This window comes from Balaenoptera ricei, chromosome 10 (assembly GCF_028023285.1).
Source record: "Balaenoptera ricei isolate mBalRic1 chromosome 10, mBalRic1.hap2, whole genome shotgun sequence".
NCBI lineage: Eukaryota > Metazoa > Chordata > Mammalia > Artiodactyla > Balaenopteridae > Balaenoptera > Balaenoptera ricei.
Genome location: NC_082648.1, coordinates 13587863 through 13609104, shown reverse-complemented (window position 1 = coordinate 13609104; position 21242 = coordinate 13587863). Strand labels below are relative to the sequence as shown.

At 36.5% G+C, this 21242-nt stretch overlaps 1 protein-coding gene and 1 pseudogene across 2 annotated transcripts in view; both read right to left on the bottom strand.

Annotated features, from left to right (window-relative positions):
- Nucleotides 1–21242, bottom strand: part of MGST1 (microsomal glutathione S-transferase 1) — a 413587-nt gene that overhangs the window by 446 nt on the left and 391899 nt on the right. The window lies entirely within an intron of this gene.
- Nucleotides 21–7899, bottom strand: LOC132372780 (large ribosomal subunit protein eL43-like; annotated as a pseudogene).

Below are 21242 nucleotides of genomic sequence, written 5' to 3'. Positions count from 1 at the left end.
TACGTAAATGAATCCATTTATTACAGGCCAGCAGTGTTTCCCATGGTGAGCTTCTGATCTTTCCATTCCTTCTGTGTTCTGATGATGGACTTTTCTGTGACTGCAGAAGTGGTATTGTAGGGTCAGTACCACCGGCTACCACTTTCATGCAAGAACCACAGTGCCAGATACCCACAGCTAGCTCTCCCTCTTGGTTTTGTGACAGAAGGAGCAAGTGTACTTGGTGTGCTGGCTCATTTCAATTTTCTTCACCATTTTCCTGAGGGAGACACCATAACAGGTCCTGTCTTTACAGACAATTGCAACCTTCTTGGTGCATTTAGCCTTGTAACCACAAATTAGGTCCAAGATCAGAGATCTCTGAGGTTTTATCAGTGCCGTTGTTGATGTTGTTATTTTAATGAATAAAAACCATATGATCATCTCAATAGATACAGAAAAAGCGCTTTTGACAAAATTCAACATCATTTATGATCAAAACTCTCCAGAAAGTGGGCATAGAGGGAACCTACCTCAACATAATAAAGGTCATATATGACAAACCTACAGCTAACATCATACTTAACAGTGAAAAGCTGAAGGCATTTCCTCTAAGATCGGGACAAGACAAGGATGGTGACTCTCGCTACTTTTATTCAACATAGTTTTGGAAGTCCTGGCCACAGCAATCAGAGAAGAAAAAGAAATAAAAGAAATGCAAACTGGAAAAGAAGAAGTAAAAATGTCACTCTTTCCAGATGACATGACACTGTACATAGAAAATACTGAAGATGCCACCAGAAAACTACTAGAACTCATCAATGAATTCAGTAAAGTTCAGAATACAAAATTAATATACAGAAATCTGTTGCACTTCTGTACACTGATGAACTATCAGAAACTATCAGAAAGAGAAATTAAGGAAACAATCCCATTTACCATATCACATCAAAAAGAATAAAATACCTAGGGATAAACCTACCTAAAGAGGTGAAAGACCTGTACTCAGAAAACTATAGGACACTGATGAAAGAAATTAAAGGCAACAAAAACAGATGGAAAAATATGCCATGTTCTTGGAGTGGAAGAATCAATACTGTGAAAATGACCATACTACCCAAAACAATCTACAGATTCCATGCAATCCCTATCAAAATACCAATGGCATTTTTCACAGAACTAGAACAAGTAATTTTTAAATTTGTATGGAAACACAAAAGACCCCAAATAGAAATAATAATCTTGAGAAGGAAGAACAGAGCTGGAGGAATCACACCCCCTGACTTTAAATTTCTTAAAAGGCCTGTAGGACTTTTGTTTGTATTTTTTATCCTCCTATAAGTTTTATTCTTTTCATTTTAAATTTATTTTTCTCCTCTATCAGAATTCTTCATTCTCATTTTCCTCCTACCAAAGCAATCATTCAAATGTATTTAACATATATTCTTTTGTTTTTATATGTTCTTGAAAATGTGTCTTGCTATTTTGTGTGCACAAATTTCTAATTTACATAAATGTAATGTGTAACAAATTCTTGTTACTTTTTTACTCAGCATTATATTTTAAAGGTCCACGCATGTTTCTGGGTGTTCATCTGTGTGGTTCATTATCTCTGAATGTCACCTAGTATAGCATGTGACCCAACACACTGGGTCTGTCTGCTCTTCTAGTGATGGTCACCCAGATTGCCTCCAACTCTGCTACCATAAATAACACTAGCATTAACATAATTTTACAAATCCCCTTTCAGCCTTGTCTGGGAATTTCTCTAGGATGTATACCCAGGACTGGAATGCTGAGTGGTTGGTAAGTATATCCTCAATTTGGCTAGATGCACCAGGTCACTTTCCAGAATGGCTACACCAACCCAGTGTGCCTACAGCACATAAGTCCTGTTATATATACGCATCTCTGCAACAGTTGGCTTTATCCAGTTTTCTAATTTTGTATTTTGGTGGTAGAAACTCAAAAAAAAGTTTATAAAGAAAAGAGGAATATAACTAATCAACAGCTCTTACTGATTAGGACAAATGTTTCACATTGTAATAGATGCTGAAACTTTAAAGCAAATAATACATCTGCATTCAAAGAATATGCAATGTAATGGAAAAGAGGGACAGAAGACATGTGGAAAACCTTTGACAGCAGAATGAATACAATGTGGAGAAGCGTAAATGGAGGTCATGTAGCCAGCGAGACTAGCAGAATCAGGGAAAGTTTTCTGCAGAAACTGACCCTGAAATTTGAAGGGGTGAATACATTTGACTGAAGAATGGTCCACCTCTGCTCGGGAAAGTTTATCCTCCTCGACTGAAAGTACATTGTCAGTAATCACACCCATAGAACTACATCAACCCTGGACATCAAAGTCTCAGACCCCTTTGCATTTTAAAAGATGGGTAGCACTATGCTGGACATTCAGCCAAGAGAATAGCACATACAAAGGCAGTGGGAAGAGGATACACAAAAATTACAGAGATCAGCATGGACACTAGGCTAAGAATGTACTACCTGCTTTAAGTGCATGTTCTCATTGAATCCCAGCAGTCTGGGATATTGGTGTTGGTAATCTTTTTTTCTTCACATTTTTTTTTAAATTAGTGCCTTACAATTTTCAAAAGTTTCACATACATGATTTCATATAATCTCATAATAACCCTTTTCCCCCCACCCCTGTATTGCACCTCCCCCTTCCCTCTCCCCACTGGTAACCACTAGTTTGTTCTCTATATCTGCGAGTCTGCATCTTTTTTTTATATTCACTAGTTTGTTGTGTTTTTTGGAGTCCACATATAAGTGATAGCATACAGTATTTGTCTTTCTCTGACTTATTTCACTTGCTGTAATGCCCTCTGGGTCCATCCATGTTGCTGCAAATGGCAAAATTTCATTCTTTTTATGGCTGAGTAATATTCCATTGTATACATATACCACATCTTCTTTATCCATTCATCTGTTGATGGATATTTAGGTTGCTTCCATGTCTTGGCTATTGTAAATAGTGCTGCTATGAACATTGGGATGCATGTATCTTTGTTTTTTTCAGATATATGCCTAAGACTGGAATTGCTGGGTCACATGGTAGTTCTAGTTTTAGTTTTTTGAGAACCCTCTATACTGTTTTCCACAGTGGTTGCACCAATTTACATTCCCACCAACAATGTACAAGGCTTCCCTTTTCTTCACATCCTCACCAACATTTCTTATTTGTGTTCTTTTTGGTGATAGCCATTCTGACAAATATGAAGTCTCCTGGCAGCCAACCAGACCAGGGGCCAATCAGCCTACCAGACTGCCCACATAGTTAGCCTGCCACAACAGAAGGACTCACGCAGCCCTCCTAGGGGAAATCCCTGGAGTATATAGCTTGGGTGATGAGAGGGAAGTGCACTGCAGGGACACATAGGACTTCTACAGAGGGCACTTCTCCAAGTTCGAGAAGTGTAACTAACCTACTACATATATAAAAATACCAATAGCGAAGAATGAACTAATGCCATTTGCAGCAACATGGATGGACCTAGAGATTGTCATACTGAGTGAAGTAAGTCAGACAGAGAAAGACAAATATCATATGATATCACTTATACGTGGACTCTAAAAAAATGGTACAAATGAACTTATTTACAAAACAGAAATAGAGTCACAGATGTAGAAAACAAACTTATGGTTACCAAGGGGGAAGGGGTGGAGGCATAAATTGGGATATTGGGATTAACATATTCACACTACTGTATATAAAATAGATAACTAATAAGGATCTACTGCATAGCACAGGGAACTGTTCTCAATACTCTGTAATGACCTATATGGGAAAAGAATCTAAAAAAGAGTGGATATATGTATAAGTATAACAGATTCACTTTGCTGTACAGCAGAAATTAACACAAAATTGTAAATCAACAATATTCCAATAAAAATTAAAAAAAATAAAATCTATGTTGTAAAAAAATAAATAAATAAAAATTTTAAATTCTTCCTGTTTAAAAAAAAAAATACCAATAGCAACTTAGACAAAATGAGGCAGCAGAGGAACGTGTTCCAGATGAAGGAACAAGATAAAACCCTAGAAGAAGAACTAAGCAAAGCAGAGATAGGCAATCTACCTGAGAGAGTGGTCATCATTTTTTACATTAAGGAAACAAAGCCTCAGAAAAGTATATTTCCCAACACATACAGCTAGTAAGTATTTGGCACAACCAGAATTTTAACAAATGTTTGACCTCAAAGTTAATGCTTGTTTGTTGTTGTTGTTGTTTTGTTTCCCTGGTCAAAAAGGTCATATAAATATAGAAAAGGTAAGAATTGATATGACTTGCCTATGGAACAAATGAATTCTATTTTAGTGAATTAGAAGCCAATTAATAAGGACCAAGGGCAGTCTGGCTTATGTTTGATGATAATTTTCAACTACACTGTAAATTCTAGACACAGGTTTCTTTAAAATATTGACATGTGCCAATGGAATTTTAGAGCATACTTGGATGTCTGGAAAAGGAGACTCTATGTAATATACTAGTAAATGCTTCTAATGGGAAACTGGCTTACATTAATAGCCATCAAGGCCACATCCCCTGTAAGGCCTCTGAGCAGTAGAGATGATAGATAGACCCATAACCTATAAAGGTGATATCATATAATATAACCTCTAATTACAATTAAACATTAATTAAATATTTTTCCAATTTTGTCCATTTCCTTGCAAAGAATTTTATAGATTAGCCTCTTTCTGTTTTCATAGTCCAGCTCTTAAGATTAGTAAGTAATTGCTGTTAGTCTTGTTTAAACTTGTTTAAATACAAAGTTCACAGTGAGATATTATTTTTGTAGATATTATGCTTCAAATCAGATATCCTCTCAAAAGAAGGTATCATGAAAATTGAATCTGCCAGATCATCAACATGCATTGCAGAGACATCTAATATTAAAAAATAACACTAAAGGAAATCCTGTGCTTTCCACATGACATATTCTGCATTCATAAGCATGTAAAGGACAAGCTTCTTTTTTTGTGACTAATACAGTATTTCTTAAAAGCATGCATTTTTATATTCTTTATTGTTAATCAGAGAGCATACTGCTATTATACCATTAACTCACAAGAGATTTCTGACTATATTTTTATATTGATGACACAATATCCAGCACTAAGCCAGTTGAAAAAAACAGGCACCCTCTTATGTTAAAGTAAATTGGAATGATTTGGATCAAAGGCAGAGATATTTAGATTGAGGAACTAAATCCTCCCTTGAGACAATCTATAAAGGTTCTCTTCTAAACCTAGATATTGAAGCTAAAATTAAGCAGTTCTTTTACCTTAAATAGAATGTGCTCAAGCTGACATAAAGTTGCAGAGAAGACTCCTGTCTGTATCCCTCACAGTTTGAAAATTCTAATGATCTGAACTTCGAGATGGAACAGATCCTTCAATGTTTGTCTTCAAATGACCTGTGACTACTTGAGGCTAAGTGGGTACAAAGCTAACCTGAGACCAGAGATTCTAGGAATTTCCTGACAATATCCCTATTCAAAAATTTGGTCTCTGCCATGGCCAAGTGAGAAGAGTTTTAAACCAAAATTCTTCTAATCCGTTATTAAAACTGTTATAAAATTTCTTATTTGTCATTGCTATATCAGGACTTCACCAACTGAAGATGGCCAGAAACTAAATTCAAAATAATTTAAACCAACACAATATTGTAAGTCAACTATGCTTCAATTAAAAAAAAAAAAAAATGAAGTTAAAAAAACATTTTAAACCAGTTTCCCAACCTTTACTGTATCAGAGTTACCTGGAGGGCCTGTTAAACCTTTGGGCCTATCCCCAAATGTTCTGATTCAGAAATGAGCATTTCTAACAAGTTCTCAGATGAAGTTAATGCTGCGGCTCCAGGGATCACTAACTTGAACAAGTAAATAAAAAACAAAAAAAGCTCATGTGATTTTTAAGTCCAGTGGTCCAGGAGTCCTATTGCTGCTTCAGGTCTGGGTGGCCCAAAGGGAGGAACTTAAATACTGTAATGAGAGCTCTAACTCTCCAATTATTAGTCAGATTCACTCTGTGTAAGCATTAAGTGGTCACTGGCACACCCATAATCATGGTATACAAGATAAGCAAATTCATCGCAAAGAGACAGTCTTACCCAATTCTCTGTAAGGAAAGTTCTGGGGAAGGCTCTGTTTGGTCTTAGCTTATTCACATGCCTATTTCTGGGGGGAAAAAAATGACTGAGCCTAGGGTGATGGTGAATTGTGATTGTGCCGGTCTAGGCCATGTGCATGGCCATGTGTCCTGAAGAAGTTCCTTCAATAGGCTTGGTCATTTCAATCCTCTTTCTTTTAGAGTGATTTGTGTCCATAAAATTCCTCAGCCCTGCATGCGAGTATGCTTTGGCATGGCAGCTCCTTGGCAGGATTATGCCTGCAAACATCCATATCCAGTTTGGAAAGATAGTCTTGACCCTAGCCCTGGGACCTACATGTAAGTATAGAGTTTAAATTACCTTAATGACAATTTTTTAATCTTTAGTAATGTTCTAATTATGACAGTAGCAAATTTTAAACAGTCTCTGACAGTGTTAGAAAAGAAAGAATTCAAACAATATGAAAACTGGTGATGCAGATGAACACAGACTAGTAGTTCAGCAGTTCGACTGATTTCTCTCCTAAGCATAAGGTAAACTCGTTCACATTCAGAGGCTCTTTAAATGACATGATTTAATGTGACTAAAAGATGTACAGATGGCACTACACTGCCTCTACTGGGAGGAGAGGTCAGACAGCAATTGGCTCTAACACAACCCATACTAATGTATAGCTACAAGCTGCCACATCAGGGTCCATCCTTCCAAGAGCCTGTTAGGTGAAATAATCAAGCACTGTGACAGTACTCCCCAGATGCAGGAAAACATGGTGACGTTAATGCTACCCTAAGTAATGTCAGACACTCACAGAATGACTATTCAGGAGCAAGATTTTAAAAATTGATTACCTATTTATTTGCCTAATAAACCAAATATTATAGAATATAAAAAAGAATATATATATATAAAACGGAATCACTTTGCTGTACAGCAGAAATTAACACAACATTGTAAATCAACTCTACTTCAACTAAAAAATAAATAATTTTTTAATTTAAAAAAGAAACCAAATACTATAAATATTAGGTGAGAAATCTAATTTGAATCCAACATCGTATCGATCATTGAATTTTTTCATAGGAGCACTGAAGGATGACATTTAAAATCACAGCAGCATTGGTATTTATACTTTTAATACATATTATCAAATGTAATTTGTATACTACATACTTTAAATAATAAGAATGAGAGAATTAAACCAATCAAACAACACAAAATTCCATTGATATAGATAAAGGATAGTTGGTACTACCTTGATATTCTAAACTCAAACTTGGCCTCATAAACTAATGAGTGCCTTAGGGAAAATGACAATTGAAACACTGTGGCTTTCAAAATATTAAAGACCAGAAAAAGGTCATTGTCAAGAAGAAAAAGTTACTGATCATTTATTTCATGAAAGAATCTGTACAAAATACAGGTGTGCAAGGACCAAAGAGACACATTCATTAGACAGAATATGACTACATATAATTCCATCTATAAGAAATATTAAATTTGGTGATATGATTTGTGATGGAAGTAGCCCAACCTACAGTTGCATCTGAAAAGCAAAATGTAAAATACTTACATTTTCCAGTTTAGAAGCAATGCCTCTTCCAACTAACAGGAGATAAGGGGCATGTTCTCCTACCTCCTCATTATTGAAGAGAGAAAAATGGACAATGAAAGGCAAAACGAGACCTGGAAAGGACAAGTGACTACTGAGAATCGCCAAAGAAACTAGCAGCGGAATTAGAACAAGAATACAGGTCTTGTCTACCAGATCTGTTCTCATTCTACCATAACGTTCTTCTATGTCTCAGCCATCTGCTTGTGGGCTAACTTAAAACAATTAATTACAGTACTTGGGATTACTAAGTACTGTGATCATTTACTTCCAGCTCCCAGTCAACAAGCTGTGATGTATTTTCAGTTCCATTTTGCACATAAGGTAATTGGGATCAGGTGATATGTCAAATACTAAACATCTGGTTGGTTTTGAAAGAAAGACCGTAAGTCAGATCTCCTTTTTCTGCTGCAGTATGTTGTCTTTCAAAATAACTATGCCCTTAACTGGGCTTAAACCACCAACATAGCAATTAAAAACAAAACATATAAATAATTGTAAAGAGATTTTGGTTAAAGCTCACATTACAGGAGATGTTCAACTTCACACTCTCTTAGAGCCACTCCCCTCATTCTTTTAAATTCTGTGGGTTACTGTGATATTGCTAAATAAATTGTTCAATCTCTCATTTCTTAATTCATTAGCAATAAAATATATTTTCAACTTCCTGGTACTGAAGATGGGAATGTAAGTCACATTCTTTTGTTTCTCTTTAGCCCATTCTCCAGGCAGTTTAAAAATTATTAGTTAAATGCTTCCATCATTCCCATTGTAACTGTAAATAATATATTTAAACCTCTAGTACTTGTTCCAGCAATTATAGATGGTATGACTCCAGTGGTGTCTCTGCTATATTAAGATGATGCTAATACACTTACTCTTTTCTTCCTGTCTCCTCTTTAGCCCCTTCATCATATCTATAATTACCCCTTGCATCTCTGTGCTTCAGTGAGATAGGCCATCATTGACTGTATTGTTTTTATCTAGTTTTGATATCAAAATATGCTAATCTGATAAAAGTTAGTTGGAAAGTCTCTCCTCCTTTTCTCTTCTCTGGAAGAGTATATGCAAGATTGAAATTACTTGTTCCTTGAATATTTGGTAGAATTCAACTATAAAATTATCTGGGTTTATTGCTTTTTTGTAAAAAAATCTGATTTCTTTTATTGAAAAACCTGTTCTGGTTTACATGCTCAACTGAAGGTGAATATCCAGACCTCACACACAACTGGTTCTTCTGGAACAGCTTTTCCTGGGGAGACTTCACAGTAGCTAACCTGAGTTTCCACCATTGTTCTATGTAGTCTGGAGCAGTATATAGGATCTTGCAAGGCTATACATCAAATTTTCATACGAGAAACCCCGGTCCCTAGGCTTCGAAGTTTTTAAGTTGCATGATTAGGGAAGAACTAGCCTCCTTGGTGAAAACACAGAAGAGTCTATAACAGCAAAAAGATATGGTAACTTCTTCAACATTCATGGTCTGGAAGAGATGTGATCAAGAGCTGGCATTCAAGCCCTGAAATTACAGCAGTGTGATCAAGCGGAACCTTTGTGCCCTGTACTTTATGACTACCTTAGCTTTTAAAGATTGGGGAGCACCAACTTTTTCCCTGGTCGGAATCGCAAAACTTGTGATTCAGCTACATGATATGATGAACCAGCATCCCCATCTACTCTGTCAGCATTCTTCCAGAACTGATTATATTAAGCACAAGACCCTGACCAGTTTTCATGGAATTTTTCTTGAGACCAGACTCCTTTTCTGGGAAAGCCAGGCTGTAGGAAATGAGTCTTGGACAAGTTGACCCTTACCTCTTAGGTTTTCTGTTTTTTCTTAAATCATTTTTTCTAAATAGCTTTTTAAAAGATATTTATTTCATTGAGTTTATCAAATTTCTTAGGACAAAATTCTCATACTATTCACATTACTTTTTAAATTTCTCCTTTTAAGAAAATTAATTTGCCAATTATTTATTTTATGGTTTTCAAAGAAGCAGATTTTTAACTTTGTTTTTCTATTACTGTAGCTTGTTTTTATATTCACTGATTTCATTTACCTAACAAATGTTGACTGAGTTCCAACTATTGGCTAAGCATTCTTCTAGGTACTGGGAAAAAATAGGTTAAAAATCCCTCATGTGATCAAATATGCCATTCTAATATAAATGACACAAACATGTAAGGTATATTCTGTGTTAAATGGGATATATTCAATGGAGAAAAATATATCAGAGTAGAGGAGTTAAGAAGAATGAGAATAGAGGTGTAATTTTGTAAAAGGGAGTCGAGAAAGGCCTCACAGAGAAGATCACATTGGGGAAAGACCTGAATAAGAGCAGGAAATGAACCATGTTTCTCTCAGAAAAGCATTGTATGCGGAAGTGTCAGCATGCTCCTGGTGTGAGAGCAATGCTTGGTGTTTTTGAGGTTCATCAGAATCCTTGTGTGACTGGTGTGGAGGAAGCAAAAGAGAAAGAAGGGAATGAGAGGGAGATGTTTGCCCTTACTTCATTATTCCTTTTCTTCTACTTTCTTTGGATTTAGTTTGATGATACTTTTTTCTAATTTCTTGAGTTGAATACTTTGCACAATAATTTTTAGGTTTTCGTCTTTACTGATATAAGTATTTGGGACTACACATTTTCCTCAAAATACATGACTTTTGCTGCATTAGTTGCATTTTATATTTTATGCTTATTATTTTGTTACAATAATAGTCCAATGTCATTCTGACAGGTGTGAGGTGATATCTCATTGTGGTTTTGATTTGAATTTCTCTGATGATTAACAATGTTGAGCATCTTTTCATGGGACTGTTGGCCATCTATATGTCTTCTTTTGCAAGATTTTTATTCAGGTCTTCTGCCTGTTTTTAATCAAGTTGTTTGTTTTTTGAAACTGAGTTGTATGAGCTGTTTATATATTTTGGGTATTAACCCCTTTTGGGACATACCATTTGCAAATATTTTCTCCCATTCAGATGGCTGTCTTTTCATTTTGTCAATGGTATCTTTTAATGTGCAAAAGTTTTCAAGCTTAATTAGGGCCCATTTGATTATTTTTGCTTTTGTTTTCTTTGTCTGAGGAGACAGATCCAAAAAAATATTGCTAAGACTTAAGTCAGAGAGTGTTCTGCCTATGTTTTCTTTTAAGAGTTTTATAGTTTTTGGTCTTTAATCCACTTTTAGTCTCTTTTTATATATAAAGTGAGAAGATGTTCTAATTTCATTCTTTTACATGTAGCTGTCCAGTTTTCCCAGCACCGCTTACTGAGGACACCGTCTTTTCCTCATTTTATATTTTGCCTCTTCTGTCATAGCTTAATAGACCATATGTGCATGGGTTTATTTCTGGGCTCTCTATACTGTTCCATTGATCTCTGCATCTGTTTTTGTGCCAGTACTATACTGGTTTTCTTTTTTTAACTTTTTGTTTTATATTGGAGTATAGTTGATTAACAATGCTATATTAGTTTCAGGTGTACAGTAAAGTGATTCCATTATACATATACCTGTATCTATTCTTTTTCAAATTCTTTTCCCATTTAGGTTGTTACATAATATTGAGCAGAGTTTCCTGTGCTGTACAGTAGGTCCTTCTTGGTTAACCATTTTAAATATAGCAGTGTGTACATGTCAATCCCAAAGTACCATACTGTTTTGATTACTGTAGCTTTGTAGTATAGTCTGAAGTCAGGGAGCCTGATTGGCTCTTATTTTTTAAATTAAGCTTCCATGAATTTAAACTTGCTGCCATTGCATGATTGCTATTTCAATCTCTAGGGCTGACTGGGAGTTCATGGAGACTAGAGCATCATCTTAATCACCTTGTTTCCAGAGTAAAATAAGATACCTAATGTATAGTAGATCCTCAAAATAGTTATTTGTTGGGTGAGTAGAGTTTATTATTGCCACCATTGTTCTATTTATTAATTTTCTAGATTGCATTCTTTTTTCTCTTGGTTATTTGTCTTTCTATTGTTGGTTTATTATTTGCTTCCCTGTCAGGAAAAACAAAACCACCTTATAAAAAGGTTTTGTGACTACTTAGAAATCAGATTTTTAGGTGTTTCTTTGTAAGTTTCTTCTATTTGTAGTATCTAACTGGACTGGGAATTCAGTTCTGCTTTATAAAAATGAGAAGATTTGTTGTTTTTTTTTTTTATGTTGTGCTTTTAAGAGAATAAGAGGAGAAGTAAACCCCAAAAACACAGAAGGCTAAAGACTGATTTTCAGAAAACCCTTACAAATGAACATATTTTTAAAGAACTGGGATATTTAATATGAAATTTATATGTTTACAATGCTGCGTTGCTGATCCTGCCCATTTCCCCAAGTACCGTTAAACTTGGCTAACACCAAAAAGTCTTTTGTGAGAAGTTTACCTATGACAGCAGGTAAGCAAAATGAGTTCCATCTCTAGGACAATATGATGGAAGCGGGGCAGCTTGAACAGCGTACCAAAATGACTCATAAGTTGACCTACTTTGAAAGAGGCAAAAATCTCAAATAGGACATTCCTTCTTGCACTGGACTTTCCACTGAACATTAAATAAAGATTGAATCCAATCTTTCTTATATTTTAAAAGGCAGTTGACAGTTGAGCATTAGTTAGCTGTAGAAAAGAATGAAGAAGTTTCTATGATTGTTTAAATGCAGTTGAGTAGTAGAGAAGTAAGTTAGTAGGTTTGCAACAAAACAAAACAAGACAACTAAAATATATACTTGGAAGATACTTGTTTGTATTAACCTTTTTGGAAACTACTAAAATTAACATTAAGAAAGATTCGGTTTATACTACACAGAAAGGAAAAAACAAATTTGGAACTAAAAACAGTTTCATGCATTTAACTTATCTTTAAACTTAAAAGTTTACATGTTATTTTTTAGGTTATATATGAATAAGACAGATGCTACTTTTGAGCTCTGGGTGTTCAAAGAAAATGGCTGGTAATCTACTTAGCTGAGGACAATAAGTTTTACCTTATGCTCAGAAAAATATCAGGAAGACATTTTTACCATTTTACCCAAACAGCAGGATAAACTTCAAACTAATCTTTCTCTTTTAGCAAAACCACATATAAAAGTGAATGAATATAAAATCTTAATATAATTCCCTAGATTTGAAGAGCATCTTTCTTCCAAGAGCTTAAAGCAATTTGCTTTATGTTCTTATTCAATCTAGAAACCCTTCTGTGACGAAGATATGCATTACATGATAGACAAATATGTATTTTTGCCCTCATTCTATGAATAGGAGAATTAATACTTGCTAGATTAAGACTGATTGGCTCAAGATTACAAAACTAAATCCAGATCTCCTGATTTCCCGGCCAGATCTCTTTCCAAAGACTTTATTTACACTTTAAGCAATGCAGAAATCCCCTTTTCTCCCACTTGATTTCAGTGGATGACCTTGACTGCTTGTCAGGCAGATACCATGCTGTCTTCTAAAAACTAGATTCTTTCTGCCTTCCATATTTCCATCCATGTGGAATGCCCTTTCTCCCTTTGATGTATTCAAATCCTTCCTTCAGGTCCCACCTCATCTAAAAATTATCCTCTGACTAAAGAGGCTCAACTTCTGTTGGTTCAACCAAAAAAATGACTACATTTAACCAATGTGTTTAACCAACCATAACCATGATTCTGGTATGGTAACAATATCAGCATATTTCAGAAGAAAGTACACCATTAGGTTGTCTTCTTTGAGGACAGGGACCATGTCTTAGTCATTTCTGTTTATTCAGTCCCTACATAGGGCCAGAAATACAGTAGACAATGAGTGTAAATGGTTGCTGAGAGAAGGTTGTTGTATAGACAGTGTTGATATATTGTCCTTTCTGAATATTTATGGAATAGTTGAAATATAGACCAACAACTATTATTATACACTTATGTTAATATGTTTAAATCACAGAGCACAATATCAATTCTGTTGATGGTAAATAAAGCTGGCAACTACCTCACAACCACTGCTGGCTCCCTGCCCATCCTGCAATGTCTTTGATGTCTGTCAACTACGTTATGATGGTTAAAGGTGTGAAGAGTCTTTTTAGTTGTGCCCTCATCCCATCACACCACTTCTTAGTCTCTAGCTCCATTCCCTGGGGTTATGCCCCTTTCCACTCTTTTGGTTATTCTCCACCAGCTGCTTGTATATTACCAAGTCCTCACTGGATTTGGAGCAGGGATACAAGAGTGGAGGCATGTGGTGGTAGATTGTAAGACGGCAGTTGAGGTATCTACTTCCTCTTTCTGGCCATGATCATTTTTTCCTCCCTTTTCCAATATCTTCAACTCTTCTGAACTGTCAGACAGGAATTAGAGTTTTCCAGGTGGTTATGGGTTTTCTGTTTTACTGTACCATTTGACCTGTGGCTCTCTAGGTACCTAACAAGAAATCAGACACATAGTAGATGCTTGGTAAATACTAATTAATTCATCAGATCCCTGGAAAGGGAGTTCAACAGAGGCACTTCTGAAATACCAGAAGGAAGAGCCAAGGTGACTGATGTTAATAAGAATTACTATTCATCCCCCAAATCAGCAATAGAATTGCTACTTCCAAAATCAATTCTTAACCAACATAAACCCAATCTAGCAAACCATATTTCTATTTAGTTCAATTGCTGTCTATTCTACTCCTCTTAGAAGCATAAAATATGCTTTTTAGTAGGAATCACAGAACCATAAACTACCTACTTTTCCAGCGTCTTGGCTAACTGGAATAGGAAAACGGAAACGGTATTGCCATTAAAACTGAAGTTATGTAAGAGATACTGAGATCATCAAAAGCACTGGGATTCATTTATCTATGAATAATTAAGAATCAAGTTTAAAAAGTGTGTTTTAAAAGATGGCAGATCCCCAATAGCCTAGAGACTTCAGCACTTGCATTTTTAAAATTATGTTCATCAGCTTTAATACAAAAGGCAAAGCTTTCAAACTGAGAACTCATTGATTCTCTTACTCTTCCTTTTCACTGTTCATTAAAAAAAATAAGTGTGGGAATCTCTCACCCATTTTTATGAACATTCTTTAACATTCATTGAACAATTCATGTATATGCTAAGCCTTGTTAGGGAGATAGCATCGGTTTTGCATTTTCCACGGTCTTGAAAAGGCACCTTCTGAGACGTTTGCTACTGTAATCCATAAATGGGTCATGATTGTACCCTTTGTTTCACCTTAAGCCAAAAGCAGCTCAAGTTAAATGCCAAGCTTCCCTGAGTTACAAATTTAGAATCTCTCCCAGATGCTTGCTCACAGGGTACATTAGCCCACTGCCCGGGTTGATTAGCACGCTCTCTCCAAGTAGTATATTGACTACCATATGCACTTATCATTTATCATACTTATATTCATTTTATTCTTATCCCAATAATGACAGCTTTCATGTAAAATGAAAGGAGAAAATACGATTAATATGTTCTCAGTACACCTTTCACATCATGCACAAGCACACGGGCTTCTGAATCAAACACGTGTCTTCTCTGAATTTGGATTTTAGTCTCATTATTATTATGACTCTCATTCAAAAATAATCTGAAGATAACCATTTGTTGTGTCTTCAGAAATGGTCAAGCAATAAAGCTGGCAGTGGGGTAGGGACAGCAAGGAAAGGGGATAGAGGTTTCTGATTTGAGTTGTCAGTGAGGGGAAAAGCAGTGACAATGGAAAATTAAGCCAGTCATCTGGCCTAAGACAATGCTTGTTTTCAAGCTTAAACATTGGAGAATATATCGGAGGTATGTATTCAGCTATGGGGTCAAGTAATTTTGAAAGTCTGTTTTGGTGTGGATAGCCAAGAGCCTTAACAAGTTTGAATGAAATCCAACAAGGGCAAACTCTTTTAAGTATGTATTCTATTGGCTCAGAAATGACAGAGCGGATGGCAGCTGGTAATGCAACTCCCCTCTCAGGAAATCTAAAATTAGAACCCTTCCTTACCGTTCTTCACCTGGAGCTGCAAAGACACTTTTGCATGTCCTGTCAATTTAATGACATTTTTCCTTCTTGCTATTGGGCATACGATGGTTAAATAGAAAACAATTTTTGAGCAGCTGCTGCAAGTAGGGTGGGAAGGATGAGAAGATGTTTACTGGTGTTACTCAAGGAATGTCATGGTGTTTATAGTTAACAGTCCACAAAGGATGCCTTTCCAACTGGAACTTGCTCAGGAGGGATCCTTTCTGTGGAAGGTTGTGGAACAAATCTCTCACTCTGGTCCGGGATGGCACAGAATGCTCAGGTTAGACACAGAGCTGCTGAGCCTCTTATTTCCCTATAGAAATAAGATGACAAAGATTGCTACTTAAAATTAACTTGAGGGCTTCCCTGGTGGCGCAGTGGTTGAGAATCTGCCTGTTAATGCAGGGGACACGGGTTCGAGCCCTGGTCTGGGAAGATCCCACATGCCGCGGAGCAACTGGGCCCGTGAGCCACAACTACTGAGCCTGCGCGTCTGGAGCCTGTGCTCCACAACAAGAGAGGCCGCGATAGTGAGAGGCCCGCGCACCGCGATGAAGAGTGGCCCCCACTTGCCGCAACTGGAGAAAGCCCTCGCACGAACCGAAGACCCAACACAGCCAAAAAAAATAAATAATAAATAAATAAATAAAGTAGCTATAAAAAAAATAAAAAAAAATAAAAAAAAAATTAACTTGAGGCCACTGCATTCTTCATGATTTGAGAATAGCAAATAGCAACACAAACCGTGAAGCAAGGACATGACCAGTCAAAACACACAGAACACAGTCAAGAATGGTGTAGGAGGAATGTCAGCAATGCCGGAAAACAGAGGAGCTAGCTAGAAATCCACCAAAGGGCTCTCTCCAGTTCTTAGAGAGGAATACGAAAAATTGGTATAAGAAGCCCAAAGTATTACTTTTATAATTGTATATATTTATGCTTAATTTAATTCACAGTATAGTGAATCAAATTCTCCTTCCAGAGTGTGTAGTCAGACATGCCAAAACTTTCTTTGGTTGTGTTCCTAATGGCCTCCATTTACAGCAGGGTTTCTTAACCATAGCACGATTGCTATTTTGGACCAGAAAATTCTTTCTGTGGGTGGAATGCCCTGTACATTGTAGGACGTTTAGCAGCATCCTAGACCTCTACCCACTTTATGTCAGCACTAATCCCATGGGAGTGACAATAAAAACATCTCTAGACATTGCCAAATGTCCTGGGGAGGGAGGGATGCAGAGACTAGATTGCTCCCTTTGAGAACCACTGACTTAGAGGGCTATATAAGCCTTATCTTATACTAAAGTCAAGATTCTAGTCGACAGATTTGAAAATTGTCTAGTAGAAATATGGATGGAATCTTGGCAAGGTTTATTTCTGACTATACATGCTTCATGTAAAAGGCAGGGATTGATTTCAGCTGGAAGAAACATTTGTGCTAAGGAAGTTCTTTTTGCCTTCATGGAAAGACTAACCTACAAAATGTAAGGAGTTAAGGAACTGACTCAAGGATTTCCAGATGTCTTCGGAGCTTGGCTCAAAGCAAACATTCCATCACTTATTTTAGGAAGGGATGAGTTTTTTTTTAGTTTGTTTTTGGCTTTTTTTTTTTTTTTTTTTTTGGCCTCTCCATTTGCTGCCAGTTCAGTACAAAGCCAATTGAAATAAACCATTTTCAACTGCTTACCTACTTAAAGAGCATTTTTCAAACTCATTCACTCTCTAAGCATCTCCGTTTGGTTATTTTTAGTTATCCATGGCCGCGTAGGATTTCACTATTCCCCAATAAGGATAAAAACAAATTTAAAAAAATATATCTCCAAAGACACTAGCCACTTCAGGAAGAGAGTTTATTAAATTAGCAGTTGACACATCAGCACCTTGGAGGGTGGAAATGTCATGGGATACCATCTCCAGCCTCTAAGACTCACCGTTTTTCAGCTCAGCTAAGTAATCAGTTGTGCAGGTATTTGCCCAAATTATTTAAAACTCTTGATTTCTAAATATATTGAGGAGATCTGGTTCAAAACAGGTGGTCACATTGTTAGTGGTATTCGTAGTTTGGGCAGTATTGCTAATTAACAGATTCATTTTGACCCTCAATTTTCTTTTTGGTTGTCAAGGAGATAAGAGAAAAGCTGTTTTATAAGTACATTTTACAGGCCAGGTGAGAAGTTGGCTGACAGAGTATACAGATTTTATGCACTTAGAATTCCTCGAGGGATTAAAGTAGTCTTAGAGAAGAATGTGCATAATTTATATAATCTCAGAGGAAAGTCTTTTATATTCGCTTAGGGAGAGGTAAGGAAGGTATGAACAGAGGTGATGGGCTTGGGGAACACCAGGAATTTGATATGACTGGAGCATTAGAGAGGTGTGTGTGTGTGTGTGTGTGTGTGTGTGCATGTGTGTGTGTGAGTGTCTGTGCATTTGAGCTCTACACTTGATAAGTATTCTGTTCATTGCATCTACCTATAACTTCAGAGACGTATCAAGGATGAATTTGTCTCTGTAATAGTTTTTCCACAGCACTGGTGAGTTGTCAGGGAAGATACAAATTTGTAGGCCTATATTCTGGTCCACCCATTAATCACTCAGCATAGGATTATTCTGCTACCATAAATGGTAAATTTAGTATCAAATTAGATAGTGTTAGATTGTCTTCTGGACCTGTAAACTGAACTTTTGTAGTAAATACATTTTTATCTAGACTTTGAACTACAAGCCAAAATTAAAGGTTTGGATTTTTTTGTTTGGTTTGGTTTTCTGTTTTTCTGTTTTTTGCTGTACAGCCCAAATTTCTCCATATTTTCCTCATATGTAAAAATCACAGCATTGAAAAACTGAGTGGTAGTTGTATAAGGAAATTTTGTATACAGAAATACCATAGATAATTATCATTCACTAAAATAATTTTAACAAAACTGGTTAGCTTATTGATTCATAAAAATATTAATAAAATAAACAGGTAGGGGGTGATTCAATTTTAACGTCCCGTAGTGTAAGATTACCAACTGAGAAAATAATTATTCCCCTAAATAATGGTTTGTGTTCATGTTGCATATTTCTGCTGTTCTCCAATGTCCTCAATATCGGTCACTGCCAGAGGCAAGTGTTAGACAAGACAGACAAATGGTCTGATCTAGAATGGCAAATTCTATGTTTCCTTAATACAGTCTCCTGGAATGACAGCAGTTATGTATTTTTAAGTCGGCTCTTCTATTATGGCGATAAATGGTTATTTAAATACAGTCAGGTTCAAATTACACTAGTGGAAAATGCAGCAGGGAAAAGTATCAAAGACAAAGAACTTTTAAATAAATCTCATTTCTCCTCCCGCCATATGAGGTAATTTCCATGCCAGATGGCAGATGTTTATGCTGGTACTTAAAAGAAGTAAAAATTAAATGGATCTCAAAACTTAATTGTTTTTAGTTTAAAAATGCTCTCCAAAAAATGGGAAGTTTAGAATGATCTCTAAAACTCAGGATCTCAATATATAATTTTAATTTGGAAAAAATAGTCAACTCTTAAGTCATTCAATTTTTTTAGAGTCCATTATTGAATTTTGATATTATTTTTCAATCAATTTTAAAAATGCCATTTTTTCTAGAAGGGATGGCCAAAAAACTTCAAAGGACTATATTTTAATGTATAATGATTCAATCAGCTCTTTAAAACTGAGCAACAGATGAAGTGGTTAGACACTGTTAATCATGATCTATATCAGTATAAATCAGAAAAGTTACCTATCCAAGACTGTTTTTTTATTTTTTTAATTTTTTTAAACTTTTTTTTTTTAATTTAATTAATTAATTAATTTATTTATTTTTGGCAGTGTTGGGTCTTCGTTTCTGTGCGAGGGCTTTCTCTAGTTGCGGCAAGCGGGGGCCACTCTTCATCGCGGTGTGCGGGCCTCTCACTATCGCAGCCTCTCTTGTTGTGGAGCACGGGCTCCAGACACGCAGGCTCAGTAGTTGTGGCTCACGGGCCTAGTTGCTCCGCGGCATGTGGGATCTTCCCAGACCAGGGCTCGAACCCATGTCCCCTGCATTGGCAGGCAGATTCTCAACCACTGCGCCACCTGGGAAGCCCCTAAGACTGTTTTTTTATGATGAGGATCAACACAAAGCAAAAAACAGAGAATCTTCCCAAAACAAACAATTGCTACATGAGCAACTCCTGTTTACCCAGACGAAACCAATCAACTTACCAATGAGAAACCTCTTCTTGCCTTGAAAGCTTAGTATGATGGAGAAAAATTTTATTAATATAACATCTAAATTAATTGCTCAAAAAAGCAAACTTGACCTGGTTGTTATACAGAGACTTTTCTTTTCTGTAAATACATTAACACTGATCAGAAATAAATCCTGTTTTCTTGATCTAAAATGCAGGATAAAGTTTGTAGCAAATATTTCTGGAAATCCCAGCTGAAGGACAGCCATAAGCCCAAATAAGTCTAGCAGTCCTTTGAAACTTTTGTATTTTGAAAAATCCCCCAAACATTTCTTTTTGTACTATAAACAGTATAGAACAATGCCGAATTATGGGGAAATAATATTTAGATTAGTAAATTATAGTGAAACATTCTAATTATTAGTCGTAGGAACTAGAAAATCTGTAATATTCTTGAACTTCTGAATTCTGAACAATTAAGTCAACAAACCTCAACTGAGCCCCAGTGATGAGTTTCCTGTTTTACTATGTATAGAAATATAATTTCTGTGTAAGCAGAAACATGAAACAATCTCTATCCTCAATTTGTTTACAGTTGTTTTGGTGAAGACCTGGAGGCTTTTAGAAAAAAAAGATATTTTAATTATCCAAGGCTAAGTTTCAGCTTCAGTTTTTGTTTTTTACAAAGCCTAAAATACATTCCTGTTGAATTTATTTGAGACAGAGTTACAAATTGCACAACCAACAAAGGGTAGCTTACTCTGATCATCTGTGAGATGCTGACTTCTGAGGGCACAGCGCCTCTCTACAAAGAAGACTTAAGCCTTGACAAGTTTTGCCCATAATTTACTCAAGAGCAGGCATCCTTAACACATCCTTAATGTTCTCCACTCTTCAGTAGGCCACAGATGCTCTCACAAGTCAAGCCAAGCTGCTTTCTTAGATTATCACAGTCCTAGTGGAGAACAATGAGTGGGTCCGTGGAATTCTAGAATGGCAGCTATGGAAAAGAGCATTTTGCATTTTTGTGAGTTAGAGTACTAGCGAAGCTGCAGTAACAAAGTGACCGCAAAATACAATCACTCAGGGCTTCCCTGGTGGCGCAGTGGTTGAGAATCTGCCTGCCAATGCAGGGGACACGGGTTCGAGCCCTGGTCTGGGAAGATCCCACATGCCGCGGAGCAACTAGGCCCGTGAGCCACAACTACTGAGCCTGCGCGTCTGGAGCCTGTGCTCCGCAACAAGAGAGGCCGCGATAGTGAGAGGCCCGCGCACCGCGATGAAGAGTGGCCCCCGCTCGCCGCAACTAGAGAAAGCCCTCGCACAGAAACGAAGACCCAACACAGCCAAAAATAA